General features: G+C 41.6%; 1 long non-coding RNA gene across 2 annotated transcripts in view; it reads right to left on the reverse strand.

Annotated features, from left to right (window-relative positions):
- Positions 1–1192: 1192 nt before the first annotated feature.
- The window catches only part of LOC123576808, a 28519-nt gene continuing 11248 nt past the window's right edge, over positions 1193–18463 (reverse strand). The window contains exons 4-5 of one of the 2 annotated variants that reach the window (XR_006701595.1): positions 1571–1704; positions 1193–1398 (exon numbers count right to left, since the gene is read on the reverse strand). This is a non-coding gene — a long non-coding RNA (uncharacterized LOC123576808). Of the gene's footprint in view, positions 1705–18463 lie in introns of both variants that reach the window. The other variant, XR_006701594.1, reaches the window with a different exon arrangement.

Consider the following 18463-nt stretch of genomic DNA (forward strand, 5'->3'; position numbering starts at 1 on the left):
ACTGTTACGAATTTTCCCGTGATCTGACTGGAGACACAGTTTCAGGAGAGAAGAATCAAACAGCCTATATCAGTCAGAATTCCCCAGAGAAGAAGAATCACATATATGTAGGGATATATAGATATACAGATAAGAGATAAGAGAGAGACAATAGGGTATATTTTATTTCTGTAAAATATAATATGTATTCAAATATTATATATTTAAATATTATATATTTTAAATATATTTCCATATATATATTTTATAAATAAAGACATTTGTTTCAAGAAATTGGCTTATGCAATTGTGGGAGCTGGTAAGCCCAAAACTCCTAAGGCAGGCCAGTATGCTAGAAATTCAGGCAAGAGTTGCAGTCTTGAGTCCAAAACCTATAGGGAAGACCAGCAGGCTGGAAAGCACAGGCAGGATTTTTATGTTACAGTCTCAAGGCAAAATTCTTTCTTCTCCCCAAAACCTTAGTTTCTATACTTAAGATCTTCAACTGATTATGTGAGTACCACTCACATTATCAAGGGCTATCTCTTTCATCTCAAGTCAACTGTAATTGTAAATGTTAATAACATCTCCAAAATACCTTCCTGACAATATCTAGACTAGTGTTTGATCCAACAACTAGGCACAATAGCCTAGCCACGTTGACAATTGAAATTAAGCATCATGCATCAGTCCTACTGGTGTGTCAAATTGTTGATCTTCCAGAAATTAATTCTTTACATATCATTCTACCAGGTTAATAAATATGTGATTTTTCTTGTTCTAAAATAAATTCAAGAAACGTCAAAATGATTGCTTCATAAATAGCACAGACCCTTTAGAGGAGAAAATTGTGTTGCAAGCTTTAGAGTTGTTTAAAGATAAAAGAAAATCTCTAAAGCATTGCAAGGTCCTTAAATATAGGAATAAATTATAGGACTAAATGTAGAAATAAATTGGAATTTGAAAACATTCTAAGGGTAGATGTCTGATACTGTTATCACTGCAGAAGTATACGACTTCTGGAATTGAAGCAACACAGCTAAAGCCAACACACACACAAGACATGCTATACCAGCAGGTTTTTCCCTTTTACAGGAAAGAGAAGTACAACCTTTTAAAGAAGTTTACATTCTCTGTGATTGCTTTGGCTTCAGTAAATAAGATCGAGAAGAAAATGAAGGTGTTTCATAGTCGCCAAAAATTCAACAATAGACAAAATGTGGAACTGATTTATTTTATGACACCATAAATTCAACATCCTATTGTTCTAAAAGTGCCTTTCATTTATTCGTGAGTGTTGTTATTCAACATGATCACATGCCTGCTATGTCCCAGGCTCTCTGCTGGTTACTGGCGATGCAGTGTTTCCAGCATCATGGCAGTGATACACAGAAGGAATTGCTTGTGTTTATAAAATACCTGTGAGGCAGAGAGATAACATTTTTTTGTGTGTGCATAAATACATAAACATTGCCTGAATGGCTATACCGTCACCTTCCAGATAGGTGCGTCGGCCAAGCTGGGTCAACAACATTTGTGTATGCTTAGTAACGTCCCTCTTTGAAGTATGTCTACCTCCCAACACACCCACCATGCTCCCGGATCCATCATTTTTCTTTCTTTCCTGGTCGCTTTGAGTTTTTCCTCAAAGTAGCACAGATCATCCCTTATTTGTTTGCATCTGATTCTTGTTCATCATTATATCCCCTGTTCTTGGCACAATGCCTAGAAAAGGAAAGGAGATGAATAGTTATTTGTTGAGTGAATGAACGAATGGTAATTCACAGTTGTATGATATCCAAAACCTGCCCTGGGTCAGGGGATGAGGAACATATACCTTACTCCCTGACCAAACAGTCATCCCCAACCATAGGCTATCTACATTACTATCTTTGAAAAAGAAACATCTTTGAGAGTAGAAAACCCATAAATGGACCCAAAACTATATAGTCAACTAATTTTTGACAAAGCAGGAAAGCATATCCAATGGAAAAAAAAGTCTCTTCAACAAATGGTGCTGGGAAAACTGGACAACAACATGCAAAAAAATGAAACTGGACCACTTTCTTACACCATACACATAAACAAATTCAGAATGGATTAAAGACCTACATGTGAGACAGGAAACCATCAAAATCCTAGAGGAGAACACAGACAGCAACCTCTCTGACACCAGCCATAGCAACTTCTTACTAGACATGTCTCTGGAGGCAAGGGAAACAAAAGCAAAAATAAACTATTGGAACTTCATCAAGATAAAAAGCTTCTGCACAGTGAAGGAAACAACTAAAAGGAAGCCTTAGGAATGACAGAAGATATTTGCAAATGACATATCTGATAAAGGGTTAGTATCCAAAATCTATAAAGACCTTATCAAACTTGACACCCAAGAAATAAATAATCCAGTTAAAAATGGGCAAAAGACATGAATAGACACTTTTCCAAAGAAGACATCCAGATGGCCAACAGACATATGAAAAGATGCTCAACATCGTTCATTATCAGGGAAATACAAATCAAAACCACAATGAGATACCACCTCACACCAGTCAGAATAGCTAAAATTACCAACCCAGGAAACAATAGATTTTGGCAAGGATGAAGAGAAAGGGGAACCCTCTTACACTACTGGTGGGAATGCAAACTGGTGCAGCTACTCTGGAAAACAATATGAAGTTTTCTCAAAAAGTTAAAAATAGAACTACCCTCTAATCCAGCAATTGCACTACTAGGTATTTTCCCAAAGGATACAAAAATACTGTATCAAAGGGGCACATGCACCCCAAGGTTTATAGCAGCATTATCAACAATGACAAATTATGTTAAGAGCCCAAATGTCCATTGACTGCTGAATGGATAAAGAAGATGTGGTATATATACACAATGGAATATTACTCAGCCACAAAAAAGAATGAAATCTTGCCATTTGCAATGATGTGGATGGAGCAAGACTAAGTGAAGTAGGTCAGAGAAAGACAAATACCATATGATTTCACTCATATGTGGAATTTAATAAAACAGTTGAACATAGGGGAAAGAAAAAGAGAGAGAGAGAGAGGCAAACCATAAGAGAGACTCTTAACTATAGAGAACAAATGGAGGTTTGCTGGGGGGGAGGAATGTGAGGGGGTGATGGGCTAAATGGGTGATATGTATTAAGGAAGGCATTTGTTGTGATGTGCACTGGGTGCTATGAATCACTAAATCCTACTCCCGAAACTAATATTACACTATATGTCAACTAACTAGAATTTAAATAAAAACTTGAAATACTAAAAAAAAAAAAGATACATCCATGAAGTACAAGAACAATGGGGACCCCTCTCTTCACCTGAGAGAATTAAGCTCTAATGGCCTGAAGCATCTACTATGTCAGAAATTAACTTCTCTCTTATGCATCTAGAATGTTCTATGTCATCTTTAGGAAAACTGTGAAGATAGTCACCCAAATCATTTTCTGTGGTCAGTTGGGAAAGGCTGAGTGGAGGTATCCCCATGCCTGAGTGGCAAGCCTTCTATGCTGTGTAATTGCAATTACACTGAGTCACTATAGATAATTACTCTTCATTATTGGCTAATTTCTTCTATTTCCTGTCATTCTGTTTAACCCTGCCCAGCTTAATTCTATATTGGTGGCAGGAACCTATACTTTAAGCCTGCTGTTTTAACTCCTCACTATTAGGGAACACTTCCTTTCTCAAGTCCTCTTTGTCCATTTCAGTACTGTATACTATGGGGAGCTAGGCATGGGGGGTTCCATGCTTCTGGTCCGGGTCATCATGCAGTTTCTGATATTTCTCGGTAGGCCACAGAACACAGTCAGTGCCAAGAATTTCAGGAGATTGGGGCAGGGAGCCTAGAACCCCACGGTGAAGTCTGTTGCAGAGCATACAGCACTAGGAGCTAATCCAGGGACAGCCAGAACACCAGGTGGAGGAGGGAGCGAGCAGGACTGAGCGTTCCCGTGCAGTGGAGGCCTGCTGGCCGGCTGACTCACCATCATTCTCCTGAGAAAAACAGGACTCCCTCTCCCTCTGCTTTGCTGCTCTTGGGAGGAGCCCAAACCCCAAGACAGCTGGGACAAGAAGGTGAAAACAAGGCTTTTTGATCACTTTATATGAAGCCTTGATATAAGGAGACAAGAGCCTATTTCTTCTATTTCCCTCAAACAAAATATGGCTCAGCAGTTTGCTTAATCAGAATACATCCTGGCTATTTTCTCGGCTATTTTACCACTTTGAGTCCGCCAACCACTCTTTTAAGACAGATGTGACAGGAACAGTACAACCTGTATGTCTCTTCAGGAACAATAAGTACAGAATTATTATAGATACAGGAGATGCACGCTTTTCATATATCCTTATTTTGCTGCTGAATTTCTAAAGTTCAGATCCTTATCTAAAATTTCCAGTAGTATATATAACAGCCTAGGGGCACCTGGGTCGCTCTGTTGGTTAAGCGTCTGCCTCTTGATTTCAGCTCAGGTCACTATCGATCTCATGGTCATGAGATCGAGCCCACCAGGGGGCCCCATGCACAGAACCTGTTTGGGGTTCTCTCTCTCTGCCCCTCCCTGACTCATGTGCGCGCTCTCTCTCTCTCTCAAAATAAAGAAATAAACATTTAAAAAATAAAATAAAATAAAGCAAAATTGTTCTCTAATACCACCTGGGGGCTAAATGATACTGGTAAACAAAATAAGTCATTCAATTAGGTTTTTCTTTGTGTCTGAAAGATGTTTGCTATCATTTAATAGGTTTAGAAATAAAAGATCAGCCCTACACAGACTGTTCCCCTCCTCAAAGATCTAAGTCAGCTGTGGGTGTGTTGACCAGACCAAGAAGGTCCCCATTTGGGGTAAGTCACTGAGGAAAATGAGATGAAGCATACTCCCATGCTTCTTGATGGTTTTTTCTCTTCAGAGAAACTGTTGGAATAATAGTCTCTGTGGTCATCCAAACACTGTACTTATGAAACATGAATATATAACAGCAATAAAAGCAAATACAGTTGATCTTTGAACAGCATGGGTTTGAACTGCACAGACCCACTTAAGTGTGGATTTTTTGACTAAAAATGGATTTCTCTTCCAAATGGTTTCCTTAATAATGATTTCTTTTCTCTAGATTACTTTATTGTAATAATATAGTATATAATACCTTCAACCTACAAAATATGTGTTCATTGACTGTTGATATTATCGGTAAGGCTTCCTGTCACAGTAGGCTATTAGTAGTTACATTTTGGGGGAGTTAAGGTTATACATGAATTTCTGGCTGCATGGGGCTCCGAACACTCATGTTGTTCAAGGGTCAGTCTACCAGACCACTTACTGTGAGCAAGCAGGTACCATAAACCTTTTACATATATCATATCATGGAGTTCTGATAAAAACCCCATGGAAGGGATGCCCCTATTAATCTCATTTCACATATTAGGAAACTAAGGCACTGAGAGATAAATAAGCTTCAGTCACACAATAAGTACGTTGGAAAGATACTGAAATAAAAAGAGTTGGGAGAGAATACTACCTCTGGTTACCAAATTTTGTTTCCATCACCACTTAATTAAAATTTGGCTCAGGAAAGTGTTCATATTCTCAACAAAAGAAGAAAACCAAAAACCTCCTTGCCTTAGGCCAGGCCTGCCCTCCTAGCTATTAGCAGCTTGCATGTTACAATAGACGGTGCATCCTCCTGCTGACAAAGTTAAACTGAGGTTCGTTCTCACTAAATATTCATGCTGTGGGTAAAGAGAACTGCTATCTGTGTATGTGGACTGTGTTATCAGGGGCGATTTCATATTCTTTCTCTTTCTGCATCAGAAACAGAATAATGGAGACTTCTAAAATCCCCGAGTCCCCAAAATGGTCATTCTAGCCATTATCATCTCCCTGCCCAAAAACTTAGTAAGAGACCAAGTCTCTGGTTTATTCAAACAAGCAGAGAGTTCCTTGGTATAGCGCTTCATGCTCTGGCTACCCTGTGCTTAGAAAGGATGCTTCCTTACTGGGACCTCGTCCCTATACATTTAAAAAGGACAACTTATTATTACTTTTTTAATGTTTATTTTATTTTTCAGAGACAGAGAGAGAGAGAACAAGCAGAGGAGGGGCAAAGAGAGAGGGAGACAGAGGATCCGAAGCAGGCTCTGCGCTGACTGCAGAGAACCTGATGCAGGGTTCAAACTTGTGAACCCTGAGATCATGACCTGAGTCAAAGTCGGTCGCTTAACTGACTGAGCCACCCAGGCGCCCCTAAGAAGGGCAATTTAGAAAGAGCAGTAGTTTTATTTTTATTTAAAAAAAAATTTTTAATGTTCTTTTTGAGAGAAAGAGACAGAGCGTGAGGGATAGGGACAGAGAGAGAGGGAGACACAGAATCAGAAGCAGGCTCCAGGTTCTGAGCCGTCAGCACAGAGCCCAATGTGGGGCTCAAACTCACGAACCTTGAGATCATGACCTGAGCTGCAGTTGAATGCTCAACTGACTGAGCCACCCAGGCGCCCCTAGAAAAAGCAGTAGTTTTAAAATATAGTTACTGCTGCCCTCACTAATACTTGTGCAACTATCTTGTACATTTTAAGTGAGCCTTTTTTACCTAAACCAATTATACAGACCATGGTCTCCAAAATAATATTTGCCACATTTGGGACGCCTAGATGGCTCAATTGGTTAAGCAACTCACTGTCGAGAGTTTGAGCCCTGCATCCAGCTCTGTGCTGACAGCCCAGAGCCTGGAGCCTGCTTTGGATCCTGTGTCTCCCTCTCTTTCTGGCCCTCCCCTACTCACGCTCTCTCTCTCTCTCTCTTTCTCTCAAAAATAAAATAAACATAAAAAAATTTTAAACTCAAAATATTTGTCATATTTTAAATACTAGACAAATTCAAGGTAACAAATGGCCTCAGGTTCCACTAGGTACAACAAGGAAATTTTATAGCTCCTTAGCTTGTGTTTTAGTTCCTGATGTTGCTCCCCAAATGATGAAGCTAATTTAATTAAGGATCTGTTAAAGTAACGACCCATTTAGTGCTGGAAATGGGAAACAACACACACCATTTCTCCCCCTCCCCCCATCCCTATCTGCCCTTGAACCTAGGGGATATGACCATCTCATAGACAATGCCCTGTGGGCTTAAGAAATAGAACAGGTCAGAGAATTCTCAGACTAATCTGAAGTACATGGTTTATTATAGGGATCCACAGGTATAAGTCTGAGCAGACACATTACAGAGAAAAGTCAGGATGATTAGAGGCTTCACAATGCAATAAAACCTATAATCAATGACAGCTAACTTTGAATACTCATCTTGTGCCAGGCTCCTTTCTAAATGCTGTGTATGTTTTTGTTCATTTACTCTTCATAGGCAAATGATGGAATTGGTACTATTCTTATCATCCACATTTTACATATGAGAACACTGATGCACAGAAAAGTTAAGTAACTTTCCAAGGTCACACAGCTAGTTGGAGGCAGAGTCAAACATTTGGATCCAAGCATTCCAGCCTCAGGATCCCTGAACTTAGCCACTATATTTCAACTTCTTGTCAGAACAGAAGTTTAACGTTGACTGTCCTCTTCTTTGTGACCTCAGAGATGTAAAGAAAGGAATGGTCAAATTACCTGAGGGTTCATCGAGAGGGTGAATTTCAGAAAACCCTGTGTTGGAGTTTTCACTTGTTTTCGAAGGGAGACATCATTTTTTGATACTGGAAAAAAAGACTCTATCATAATTATCATAATGTTTGCCTGGCAGAGAACCTTTAGACACATATATGTGACCTTCCAGGGCAGGAGTAAACAATGGTTAAGGCCCCTATTTGTACTTATAGCTATGACAATTGAAGAAGCCAGTGAACACCAAAAGCACCAACATAGGTCACAAATGATAGAAGCAGAGCAGCATACCTGGAGGGTGATGGGTTTCTGAGTCCCTTCTATGCCACTACATCCAATCAGTATGGATTTGTTGATAGAACCATTTACTTCCAACCTTTCAGTATTCCTGACATTTACTTAGACCCAAGGAGCAAAGAGGAAATTTCACTGTAGTCTACAAAGGCAATCAAGTCATTGGACCATCTCCATTGCAGAGTTTCAAACTAGCAAATGCCATTTTTCTTTGGAATGTTAGGATGATTCTGGAACTTTTAGAGCCTAGAATATAAACCGGAATATAAGGAGAGACTGAGCCTTATTTATCTTGCTCACTTATGTGTCACAGGTGCCTAGAAGCACGCCCAGCAGATAGCCGGCACTGAATGCACTGAGTGAAAGTTGGTCAGTGAATGAGTTGGGACAACAGACTTCTCTGAGTCTGGTTCCATTCCTGGTTTAAGGGAAATGGGTAGCACCCTTACACAAATTTATTCTAGAATTCCTTCTGTAGGATATGCAACTTGAAAACATGACAGAGAAGGGAAGTCTTTGCTCAAATGTATATACCCCTAAGACTATTTCAGCAGTCCCAGGATTGTAGAGTATAATACTGACATTTGATCACTGGTTGAAAGTAAAGACATCCACCCATCCAAAGTGTATGCCTTGAACTCACTTGCAAAGTCATGCAGTATAATGGTTAAGAATTTGATTCCTGAGGTCAGATGTAAAATCTAATCTGAGCTCCACCATTAATAAGCTGCATTCTGAATGTCTCTTAATCTCCGTTTCTTTGTGCTTAATTTTATTTATTTATTTTTGAAAGAAAGAGAGAGAAAGAACAAGTAGGAGAGGGACAGAGACAGAGGGAGAGAAAGGGAACCCCAAGGGCTCAGCATGGAGCCCCATGTGGGGCTCAATCCCACAACTGTGAGATCATGACCTGAGCTGAAATCAAGAGTTGGGACTCTTAACCTACTGAGCCACCCAGGTGCCCCTCTTTCCTTGCGTTTAAAATGCATTCCAGAGCTGTTGGAAGACTTATATGAGAAAACATATGGGAGAGGTTAGCAGAGTGACTGACTATAAGGAAGTGCCTAATAAATGGTTAGAAAGGGTCCAGTGGAAACATGCTGAATACTCCTTCATTCTGAGGTTCATTCTCATGTAATATTTCTACCATTAAAAGCACATGGACTAGTTGATTAACAATTTTTCTCTTAAACAGTCTGTTTGTGTCCCCCGCAGGTCATTGAAACTCTCAGAAAAGAATTCTGATATCTTCTAGCAACGTGCCAAGGGAGCCCTGGCAAGACTAGGACACATCACCACAGCACTGGGAGGTTGGTTGTGTTATGCTCATAAGGAGAATATGTTTCACTAAATGAAAGAATGTATGTGGTTTCCAGAAATACTTAGCTTGTTTCTAAGCCAGGGGTCCTCATTTCTGTTATTCTCAGGCTGCCTTTCCAAACAACTCTAATGAAAAGAGCTCTTGACTTTTCCATACCATGAGGATTCTGATCTAATGTGTTACTCTAATATCAACACATTCAGGAGCCTCTTGGTCTCTCCATCCCACTCAGGAATTTCGTTTCCTGTACTGAGAGAATCTGACTTAGTCACAGAAAATGTCTGTGCTTATTTGGTGATTTGAGTCATAAAATATAAAAGACATGTGTTGCAGATAAAAACATTTAATTAGCTTAAAACGATTATTGCGCACACTAGCAATGTGACCCTAAGAGGTAGACTGTTGGATTTCAGGAGTAAAGGAAGGGAAATGAGGCAAATATTTTTAAATTCATACAATGTACCAGAAGCTAGGTGCACTTCACTACTGGCTCTCACTGAGCTTAACAGGTGCCAAGCTCTATGCTACACCTTTATGCCCGTGCTCTCTCATATAATCATCACACCTATTCTTTGATGTTGGTTAAATAGATCCCTCTTTTCCAAGTGGGGAAACCACAGTAGGAAAGGGATAACTTGCCCAAGGTTCCTTATCTAAGAAAAGGTGAATTCAGAACTTAAACCCTAAAATCTGGGTCCAAAATCTAAGATTTCCCATGCTACAATTTCACGTGCCCTACTATTGACTTAAGCAGATGGTAAAATCTTGACCCTTATAATTGGAAAGAGTAGGGGTAGAGGATACAAGTTTTACAACAACAGATACTATCATATAGGAGGACAACCGCATGGCTTCTCTCTACCCCTGAGATGGAAGACGCAGCCCCAATTCTCTGTCAAATGAGAAATAAGCTAGATCTTGACCTTGCTTGAACCAGAGATCAACAGGTTCTAACAGAACTCTGAAATCCCAGAGTCCCCGCTTACAGTGATTTTGTTGTGTTTGTATCATGGTCCAATTTCAGCTCAACGGGTCACATAAAGCAAGTTTTCCTCACTCACTCACCATCTTCTCCTAGCTCGTGGCTTTTCCTCCAAAACCTTCTCTGGGTATTTTCATAAATAGGTTTCATAATCAGAAATATAAGGAGAATCACAGCAATGCCAATTCCACCCCCAGGACTGGTTCCTGAAGGCATGCTTTAGACCCTTCACTCGTTTTTCACAAGAGTAGAAATAACTGGGCTGTGCTAGGTCTATTTTTATGAAATTATTCTGAAGAACAGTCATTATGTTGGGAAGATTCTACCTTCTCCATCTCCATGGACTGTGGCTAAATGAGGACAGCGGTTTGTGAAAAAGCAGTCGTAAGCCTTTAGAACCACCGCATCGCATACAGTAGTTGGTTTCTTACATGTTTCAGCGGGCATGGCCTGGAAGCCCAAACTAAAAAGAAAAATATCCATTCGTTAGCTCTAATTTAATAACAATTCTTCTCTACAATTTCCGGGACTATGTGATGTGCTCAGGGAAAAAAAAAAATTCTTATAAACATAAATTTGCATCATAAAAGCAAATGTCATGAGTATTAAAGATGGGATAGTCTGCCAGTTGCTGGAATTTTTTTGTTTATTTATTTATTTTGAGAGGGGGTGGAGAAGGTAGAGAGAGAGGGAGGGAGAGGGAAAAGGAGAGGGAGAGAGAGAGACAGAGAGACAGACCGAATCCTCAGCAGGTTCCACGCTGTCAGCGCAGAGCCTGACACGGGGCTCAGACTCACAAACTGTGAGATCATGACCTGAGCCGAGAGATCAAGAGTCAGATGCTTAACCGACTGAGCCACTCAGGCTCTGCGGGATATTTGTTTATATGATGGGTCCCAGAGCACGGGGAGTGGGGGCTGCGGGGGGTGGGGGGGGTGGACTTTTGCGGTGCATGGTTTCCCCATTGAGATCTTCTGTCTAATCCTGCTCCTGCTGGTAGAATTCACTTCATTTACATAAATGTCATCTCCAAACTGTGTGGATGAGACCAAGTGGTTTGTAAGGTTCTCCAGGAGCCTCAAACTCCAGAGGCTCCTTCTAATCCCTCTACCCCATTCACACCCAGGCTTCTTCACCTCTTCCCCTTCCCACTGCAAACACCACCGGAAGCAGCAGTGATTGTGTGAACTGGTCTGGTCGTCTGACTCCAGGATGCTGATGGGGCCACTTACACCACAGGGCAGGGTCATCATGCAGGGGAATGCACACTCAGGAGCGGAATGCACTTGGAAGTGGCTTTCCTTTCCTGCTCTCAGGCTTGCAGCTGGAGGGGGAAGAGGACCCAGGGCTTGCTCTCTGCACTGCTCCGCCCCCTCTTCTCTGTCAACAGCCAAGCCGGAACCCACGCCTCCAGATGAAGCTTAGGCCATCTCAGGCACTGGGTTGGAAACAATCGCATTTTTCCCATAGTCTCTCTCTCTTCTCTCTCTCCACTGTGTTCGATTCCCCTGCAGCTGGCAGGTGAAGGATTGGGTAACTAGCTGGGGGAAAATGAAACATTGCGCTCATACGGTCCAGTTGGCTTTACTAGAGTTCCGTGGACTGAGACCTCAAGCTCAAAACCAACTGCCAAACATGTGGTTTTGGCCATTTACTTTCCATGTGTTCCATTTGGGTGTGCCTTCCCAGAGAAGATTCTAGGGAGGACAGGACATGGGCTGGATAGGTGGGAGGCAGATGTTCTGAATTCCTTGGCTCTAACACTACTGTCACCAAGAATGGTGCAATTACCAATAAGATGATTTGGAGAAGACTCTTGGATTTGAGAAGCAGATATAAGCAATTTTATCAAAAGTTAGCCTACACCCTAATTAACAGAGTTTGCATAAAATGTAAGCTCTTTTTATTTTTATTTTTTTCATGTTTATTTTTTGAGAGAGAGAGAGAATGAGTAGGGGAAGGGCAGGGAGAGAGGGAGACACAGAATCTGAAGCAGGCTTCAGGCTCTGAGCTGTCAGCACAGAGCCCAACACGGGACTCAAACTCACGAACCATGAGATCATGACCTAAGCTGAAGTTGGAGGCCTAACCGACTGAGCCACCCAGGTGTCCCTATAAGCTCTTGTGTACAAATACATGGCAACAATTCATTTGTCTGAATTAGTTCACATATAGCCTTTCTCTTTCTCAAAGTATCTCTAGCTCTATCACTTTCTTTTCCCATCTCTCTCTCTCTCTGTCTCTCTCTGTCTCTCACCCACACATACACACACACACACACACACACACACACACACACACATGCATGTGCACGCACACATGCATATATACTCTACCACATGACCATGCAGGTACATCACAGCATCACACTGAGAGGGACTGAGAGTCTACTCCTCCTGAACAAGCCATCTGAAGCAGGAAGCCTCCAGAACCAGAGCCCGAAGAAGAAATGATATAATTGGTCTCAGTTTTTCCTATCTGAAGCCCACATACATGCCCACACTGCAACACACAGCCTCTGGCTTACACACCTGACATTTCCCTACCCACTGGGAGCTCCGTACCTCAAATAAGTCACTGTAACTATGGAGAGTGACTTCTCAGGCATATATACCAGACTGAAAAATATGTGCAGGCCAGAGGCAGCTACCCTCTCTGCCCAGGGGGCTCAGAGCGCCCCCCTCACCAGCAAAGTCAAACACCTGCCATCCAGCTTTTCCTGGAGGGCACTGACTTATCCATAATGAAACTTTCCAGGTCCTTAGCCTCCCATCCTGTCATGAGAATCCTGTCATTTCCACACCATTGACTGGAGCTTAAACGCTGCTTTGGGTATAGAAGAAAAGGAAGTAAAGCTGGAAGAATATTCAGCAGCCATCTCCTCAGGCAGTTACGAACACTCAGCTATAAGGATGCCGTCTGGCTTCCCAGAGAAGAAAGGGGAAAGAGGAAAGACAAAAACATTCAAGACTTGTCAAACTCCAGAGTTCCTTCAGTAAGAACTTTCTTTCCACAGTGACAACAAATGCAGGCTACATCAAAGACTTTTCATTTTTCCTAATATGCCCTGAGCAGTTCTCAAGCTGTTGCCATTGAGCGACTCAAATGTTTTCTAATGCACAAGCACATTTATAGTAATTAGACGTGGGGTAGTTCTTTCCGTTCCAGAACCTTCATGCTGGAGCCTAGTAGACGAAGTCTGGCAGAGTCTTCTCAGTCACAATGGCTACTCTCTTGTGCCATCTCTTTTTTCAAGAGGGAGGTAAGATGGGGGTACAGTGACAGGCTAGTACCAAACCCAGGGTGGGGGCCCTCTGAAGCCCAGAGAGGGAGAGCGGTGCCAGGGACCACCCTCTGCTCAGCACCACAGCAGGACAGAGCTGCAGAAAGGGAAAGGGAAAGAGAAGAGGAAAGATGGACAGAAGGTTCCTTGGAGACTTTCCTGTTTCACCTCAGGGTTGCCCAAAGGTGATCTGCCACACCGGATTCCTTAGCAAGGCAAGAGGTAGAGAAGCCGTTTGTGAAGTGATCACATGTGCTCCTAACCCCATGTGGCTTCCTCAACCTTGAGGCAAACACAGATACCTACACCTCCTATATATAATTTGCTGTCCTAGCCAAGACTGTTCCCAAAGATTAAATTTGACATATATCATAAAAATAGTACATATTCAGAGTAAAATCTTCAATTATGCAGAATGGTACACGGTGAAAAGTAAAATCCCTCTCCCTATTCCTCAGTGAACGTGGCCACAGGCAACCACACTCCATGGTTTACTTTATATCCTTCAAGAAATAATTTCTGCACATGTGGGGCACCCGGGTGGCTCAGTCTGTTAAGCCAAATGGGGTCAAGACTGAGTCTTGATTTTGGCTCACAGTTGGTGAATTTGAGCTCCATGTCGGGCTCTGCACTGACAGTGCAGCTTGGGATTCTCTCTCTCCCTTTCTCTCTGCCCCTCCCCTGCTTGCACACACTCTCTCTGTCAAAAAATAAATAAATAAATAAAAATAGAAAGAAAGAAAGAAAGGAAGAAAGGAAGAAAGAAAGAAAAAGAAAAGAAAGAAAGAAAGAAAGAAAGAAAGAAAGAAAGGAAGAAAGGAAGAAAGAAAGAAAAAGAAAAGAAAGAAAGAAAGAAAGAAAGAAAGAAAGAAAGAAAGAAAGAAAGAAAGAAGGAAGGAAAGAAAGAAAGAAAGAAAAAGAAAAGAAATGAATGGGGTGCCTAGGTGGCTCAGTCCAGTCAGTTAAGTCTGACTTCAGGTCAGGTCATGATCTCATAGTTTGTGAGTTCGGGCCTGCACCCGGCTCTGTGCTGACAGCTCAGAGCCTGAAGCCTGCTTCAGATTCTGTGTCTCCCTCCTTCTCTGCCCCTCCTCCACCCACACTCTGTCTCTTTCTCTCTCTCTCTCTCTCTCTCTCTCAAAAATAAATAAACATTAAAAAAAGAAATGATTTATATCCATGTAATTAAATCTGTATATAATACTTTTTTTTAAATATTCAAATGGGAATCACACAAAGCATACTGTTCCATCGCTTGCTTTTTAAACTCAATATACGTGGACATTTTTCCGTGTCAGTACACTTGGATCTAATTCATTCTTCTTAAGAACTGAATATTGTTTGGGCAGACTATAATTTAATGAGTCCTCTCGTTTGTTGCCATTAGGTAACTTCCAGTCGTTTGTTATTACAAGCCATGTTGAGGTTAAATTATTTGTACCTATATCTTTGTGTACCTGTGGCAGCATATCTTTAGAAGTGGAATCTTTGGCTTAAAAAGGATGCACATTGCAAATTTAGATAGATGAAGTCATGTTGCTCTCAACAATAATTAAAAGCAAAATGTTGGCTTTTCCACATCCTTGCCAGCATGCAGTATTTGCCAGTAGGTGAAAATTGTATTTTTTTTACTTTTCATTTCTTTAATTATGAATAAAATTAAGAACACCCCCACTCACAAATCCTAAGTGTGCATTTATAATGCCCTGGTTGTACGCACACAGATACATACCCAGAAACACATTTCCTTCGTGAACTACCTATTTGTATCTTTTCCTCATTTTCTCTTGGATTGCTCATTACTCTTCTTGTAAGAATATACACATGTATTTATGAAATTACTCTATCTTTATCATATACATTCACAATTTTTCCTACTTCAGCCTTTGAACTGTTTGTACTTTTTTGCAGTATTGTTACAACACTGAAGTTTTCAGATCATTAAAAACATAACCCAATTTATTAACCTTGTGCTTTATAACTTCTGGGTTTTATGTCAGACCCCAAGAGGTTCCCCACTCCAAATTATTTTTTAAATTACGGGTATTTTCTTCCAGCACTATTATTACTCAATTCTTTAAAAAAAATTTTTTAATGTTTATTTATTTTTGAGAGAGAGAGAGCAAGAGTGAGAGAGAGAGTGCAAGCAGGAAGGGGCAGAGAGAGAGGAAGACACAGAATCTGAAGCAGGCTCCAGGCCCTGAGCTGTCAGCACAGAGCCCGATGCAGGGCTCAAACCCATGGACCGTGAGATCATGACCTAAGCTAAAGTTGGATGCCCAACCGACAGAGCCATCCAGGCGCCCCATTACTCAATTCTTTAAGTGTGTTTTAATCATTTGCAATTTACACTGGTGTAGGACATAAAGTAAGGAACCAACTGTATACTGTTCTTAAATTTGCAGTTGTTCAAATGTAATTTATTACAAAATCTAATTTTGGCTTATTAATTCCAAATACTATCCTACATGTCATACATGTACAATTCAAAACATATGCAGGTTATTTCCAGACTCAGTAATCTGTTTCACTGATTTGCTACTTGTACCTTGATTATAAGCTGATTTAATTACTCCAACTTTATTGTGCCTTTCAATATCTGGTAGGGCTAGTCTTTCTTCATAACTCTTCTTTCGTATGTTTTATTTTCAAGCTGGAAAAGTTGCAAGCAGACTGTCTCTTCAAGGGCGGTGGGTTGGGTTTGCTTTGCGGGGTGAGCGCTCTTCTCTTCCATGAAAAGCCACCTGAGTAGGTTCTAAGGTTATGCAGTACCCACCCATAGCCCTAAACATGCACCTAAACACCTAAAATGCAAACGCAGATGTACTCTGTTCCATCGCAAGCCAAAGGCTCTGTTTAGAAATGTCAAGTGGGCAGATTTTTAAAAAACAGATGTAGCTTTCTACAGTTTATATAGCCAACAGAGAAATGTTTCTTCTCTGAGTGTGGAATTTTACTGTCCTATTCATACACACGAGTGCATGTGGTACATGAATGCATGTGGCCAAGTAATGTGTCTCTCTCGGCTGCAGAGATGGGATGGAAGAGCCAGCATCCAAGAGAGGTCTGTCTGGAGTCCTGATGCTCTCCTCACCCTACAGTGCCACCAAGAACGTCAAAAAAAGAACAGGCTGGGACTGGTGCAGCCCATCCCGGGCCTCAGCTCTTTATCTCATAATTGGCGTCATGGACAATGAAACACCCTGAATTAGGAAAATGTATTATTGTTAAGCTTCAGAGTTCTGATTCATTCTAGAGCTTTCTGAGAAAACTGTAGAGGCTGCTTTTAGGCAACACGCTTGAGCAACGGAAACTTGAGCAATGCAAAAAGGCCCATGGCGACCACCGACCACTGAACTGAACACAAACGGTCTCGTTAAGTGGCCACCTGGAAACAACCATAGGCCCTAAGAGACCAGTTACAACCAGGTACAGTTCCTAAGATTACCAAAAAGGGAAAATTCTATCCCCGTCCTCCCTCCCTCCATCCTATAACTGTGGCCCCTCACCACTCCCTCATGGCAGACAGTCTCTCCTTTGCTGTCCTGCCTGTGGCTCCCTGGTGGTGTACTCATTCAGTCAACTTCTGTCTCTTTTTTTCTGCCTTGGGTGAATTCTTTCACTGCCAGTACCTCCAGCTTCCACCCAATCGGGTCACCCCCCCTTTGGGGGCCCCCATCTGATTGGGAAAGATAGCACAAAAACCTTATTCCTGTGGCCTCTTCCCTTCAATGAATAATATTCCCAGTCATCCTTGAAAGGCGTGGGGAAACATGGATGCTTGGGGACCTTTAGTGTTTGGGGGCCTAGACTCCAGTTAGGAGAGATGTGCTAGAAGGCACTGCCCTGGGGGTGGTTAAGCAGCAGGCTGGGGGCTACACTGGAGGGGGAGTTGGGGAAAGAGGTACACCTTGTAGTTGACCTCATGAAGGGGCTTTGAAGGCCGCCGTTAACTAACATTCTTTTTGTATCCTCTTTGCTGTTATTTTCTTCTGAAACCTTCATGAAACCTTCAAGCCTTAAAGCCTTACAAGCCTTCATAAAGCTTTGGACCATCTAATGGGCGATTATGGGGGATTAAGGGACCTGACTGTGCCCACCTGGGGGAAAATAGTCAAGAGGCATCCAGCTAGAAGGGATGAGATCTATGGAAGCAGTGGGTTCAGATGAGTTGCCAGAAAATACACTGACAGAGGACAGAGAGCAGCAACTAGATGGTTGAAGTGGCAAAAACTGTGACCAGTTTCTGTCCTATAAGCATCTTGCAGGGAATCCCAGAAATACCTACATAGGGAACCGTGGAATACACTGGAATTTCTACAGACAAATTTGGTTACTAAGGGAGACCTATCACCTCACATCTATTAAAGAAGGGCCATTTCTACAATGAATGTTTAACTTTTGGTAAACTCTGGTTTTCATGCTTAAGGTGGAGGCATCCTTTTACCCATTAAACTAAATTTTTCACATAGGCCAGCTTGTGTCTAGGCCTCACCCAACGGACACAGTTTTCAAATAGTCCAGTACATCCTATCAAGGCAGGAAGATTCTTTATCCTAAACAAACAAAAATTAAAATCCAGCTTATCAAGGTAGTTACCCCAATCCTACTCTTAGCAGATTGAGGACTCTTGGTAGCAACCTTGGCTGGTGAGCAGGGAGAGGCCCCAGTGATGGACGACTCTGGCATTTCCTCATGGATACATATGGCCTGTGGAGAAGGACTTGGCTCTTCCAGATGTTGCTAAATAAAAATAATCACAGAATTGAGGTTCCTATGAGCCCACATTATCCTCTCCCTCTAATCCCCACAACCTAATTCAGTAGGTCTAACCTCTGAGCCATCCATGCTGCCCTTAGACCGGCTCTTGAGTCCTTGTTTCAATACAAGCTTCCTTTGATAGTCCTTCGAAATCAACTTAAACCGGATATAAATTTGGATTTTTTTTTTAATGTTTATTTATTTGAGATGGGGGGGGGGGGGGAGG

Source organism: Leopardus geoffroyi, chromosome D2, assembly GCF_018350155.1.
Source record: "Leopardus geoffroyi isolate Oge1 chromosome D2, O.geoffroyi_Oge1_pat1.0, whole genome shotgun sequence".
In the NCBI taxonomy this organism is placed as follows: domain Eukaryota; kingdom Metazoa; phylum Chordata; class Mammalia; order Carnivora; family Felidae; genus Leopardus; species Leopardus geoffroyi.